Source organism: Dipodomys merriami, unplaced genomic scaffold, assembly GCF_024711535.1.
Source record: "Dipodomys merriami isolate MVZ:Mamm:240054 unplaced genomic scaffold, mDipMer1.0.p SCAF_230, whole genome shotgun sequence".
In the NCBI taxonomy this organism is placed as follows: domain Eukaryota; kingdom Metazoa; phylum Chordata; class Mammalia; order Rodentia; family Heteromyidae; genus Dipodomys; species Dipodomys merriami.
This window is the reverse complement of record NW_027203716.1, coordinates 702,337-705,754: the sequence shown is the minus strand read 5'-3', so window position 1 is coordinate 705,754 and position 3,418 is coordinate 702,337. Positions and strand designations below refer to the sequence as shown.

At 33.8% G+C, this 3,418-nt stretch overlaps 1 non-coding gene across 1 annotated transcript; it reads left to right on the top strand.

The window, feature by feature from the left end:
• Positions 1 to 364: 364 nt before the first annotated feature.
• On the top strand, positions 365 to 471 carry LOC138835227 (U6 spliceosomal RNA). Its single transcript, XR_011374518.1, has one exon. It is a non-coding gene; the product is annotated as a U6 spliceosomal RNA (small nuclear RNA).
• Positions 472 to 3,418: the final 2,947 nt, after the last annotated feature.

Here is a 3,418-nt window from a genome sequence, read left to right as displayed (position 1 = left end):
AAATACTTTATAGAAAAGTTTATACTTGCCAAACTGTCCTAATTTTGGCATATATAAGCAAATTCCCAAAATTAAACATATTTAAAACATTAAAACTTTTAACAAACCTTAACACTTGCTGTAGTGTTTATTATGACAGGTGCCTTGAATAGAATAATTGAATTCCTCCTCCTACAAATCTCTTGAACAACAAATATCTGGAATTATTTTGTTTTTGACATATCAATCTAGACTTTATACTTAAATGTGTGTTTATGTAAGAAATATTTGGTTCTAAAATTTCATGACAATTGTTTTGAACATACTTTTTGCTGAATTGTCTAGTTTAATAAAATTAATTACACTTTTTATATAAAAATATCCTGTACTCAATTCAGCATCACATACACTAACATTGGAACAATACAGAGAAGATTATCATGGCCCCTGCACAGGGATGACATGCAAATTCCTGGATCATTCCATATATATACAACAACAGATGCTGGAGGGCATGTGCCCACCCTGGAATCTTACGGCATTGTTGGTGGGAGTGTAAACTGTTCAACCACTTTGGAAAGCAGTCTGGAGGTTCCTCAAAAGACTCCACATAAAGATCCCATAGGACCCAGCAATCTTATTTTTGGGGATTTACCCAAATGATCACAAACAAGAACACACTAATACTACCAGCACAATTATGTTTATTGCTGCATTATATACCATAGCTAAGATATGGAACCAACCCAGATGCCCCTCAGTAGATGAATGGATCAAGAAAATGTGGTAAATATACACAATGGAATTCTATGCCTCCATCAGAAAGAATGACATCGCCCCATTTGTTAGGAAATGGAAAGCCTTGGAAAAAATTATATTAAGTGAAGTAAGCCAAGCCCAAAGAAACATAGGTCCCATGGTTTCCCTTATTTTCAATAACGAATATATGTCTGGGATAAGCAGAAAAGGTCAAAAGCTATGTGCATATGACCAGATACGATGATGTTAAGGGAAATGAACACCAAGATAAGGACACGAGTTTTTTTGTTGGTTTGTTTCTTGCTATTGTTTCTAACGTACTTATAATGTGCTATGTCATTTTTGGTTTCTTTATATGTTCCTCCTCCACGCTATAACCCCTGTTTTCATTGTATTTGAAGTTGGTTCCCCTACATCTTGTATGTACACTTCTCTAATTTGGGGAGGGGAAGGGGAAAAAATGCTCAAATAAGGATACAGTTTGACCCATTGTAACAATGAGATGCACAAGACACTATGTTGAAAAATGAACTTTAAAATTTAGGTGGGGAGAAAGGGGGAAGGGAGCATAATTCTGGATGTGGGAGGGAAGGGTAGGTAGGGAAAATATGAAGGAGGACATAACAATGCTTATTAGGAAATTTACTAATTAACTTGCTCATGTAAATATAACCCCAATATTCAATATGAATATTGAATTGAGAGAGTAAAAGAATGGAGCAAATATGAATAAATGTGTATGTGTTTGTGACCTCATGCGTGCACCCACACACATATGCATGTGTGTTGGCATGCTCAGAGTTTTAAATCAGGGTTTCAAGGTCTTGCTAGGCCTTTCCTCTCTAGATTGTTGAGCTACAATATGAGCTACAACTCCATTGCTGGCTCTTTGCTAGTTCATTAAAAAATTTGAAAAATAATTCCATGATTTTTTTGCCCTGAATGGCTTTCAACTGTTATCCACAGATCTCAGGCTCCTGAGTAAATATCCCGAGTAGATAGGATTACAGGTGGGACCAACTAATACAAGGCTTTCAGAATAATCTCCTACTTTGAAAGCCTTTAGGAGTGATTATGTGTGAATTTATTTCGTTTTTGGATTCTTAAAAGACAGTAAGGGATGATATTTAAAAGTTTCAGTACTTTTTAAAAAGGATAATGGAACTGTGGGACAGAAGAAATTTACCTCTATTTGGACCTCAATTTATCGGCTCAGCTCTGTGCATGCTAACCCAATGTCACCAACACAGTCTGTGTTGAATACAAAATGTGACAGAAAACAATCACCATGAGCATTATTTGGTATGCTATTATTTCTTGGACAATATGACTATTGAATTGAGAGAGTAAGAAAATATAGGGATTTTACCTACCTTTTTTGTATTGCTTAAAGACCTTTGGAAACTTTGAATCATTTCCTTCCTCACCGTGTGTCTTTGGGCCATGCACTTACTGTCTTTAATTACAATTTTTCCCAAAACTAAAATGGTAATAACGTTAGTTTTATAACAAATGTTATCCTAAGAATTAAGAGACATAAAATTTATGAAATATTTAAAATAAACTTCTTTGAATGTGCTTTGAGTTGAGCCAAGAGTTTTTTAAATCCTAAATAGAATACAATAAGTATTAGAGAAACCATTACATACAGTGAGCAACCAGAAGTAATGTTATCTATTGACCATGCTCTGCTTCCAAGGAAGCCAGGTGGATAACTTCTCATGCTGTAAATCAAACTGATTATCTTATGTTTTGGTAGTGTAAAACTATCACGGAGAGAATCATCAAGGAATGTTGTAGACTGAGCTGAAGACCATATGAAGATGTGCAAACCTGATAAAACATAAAAATATCTGAACAGTATATTGTGTTTTACATCATTTAAGTTACATCACAAAGATAACGAAGACCTAGAAGAATGAATTGTCTTTTTGATATTCTAACATATGTCCTTAGAAAAATGAACTCTTTCCTCGTTTTTGTAGAGGCATCATAAGATGAGAGGAACTGTATTTTTGTTTGCTTCTTTCCATTTATTCTTCATTTTGAAATCTGAACCACATGACAGAGAAAGAAACCAAGGGAAATTATTCACACAGGTTTATAAAGAACCATCAACGTAAAATAAATAAAACACATATAGCCTTGTAAAAGGTCTAACTAAATTGAGTTATAAAGTCTCAAGCATAAACAGAAAATAATTTAAGCAGTATCATGTTATTGAAATTGAAAAATGTTAGGAATTTATTTTTTTCCTTTCTACTACCTTGAATTAATTATTGATTTTGTATAGAGAGATTAAAGATGAGATTAACGAGAAACTTGATTAAAAATGGACAAAAGTTCTGAATAGACATGTTTTCCAAAAAGCCCTGAATATCGCCAGTCGATTTAAAAAGTTGCGTTTAATAAAACTTCAGTGCTGGCTTAATGCTTTGTGAACAGAAGTCATTAGAGAAATGTAATTCAAAATTACTATGATACTACTTCATAACTATTATAACTCTTATCAAAAAAACGAAGGAACCAGATGTGGTGGTAAAGACTTGTAATTCCAAGCGTTTAGGAGTTTGGAGTAGAAGGATTTCAGTCTAAGGCCAGTCTTAGGTACTGCACACAGTAAAAACCTTCCCTTTAAAAAAACTCAAAATATAATAATGTCTGGTGAGAGTGTAGAGAA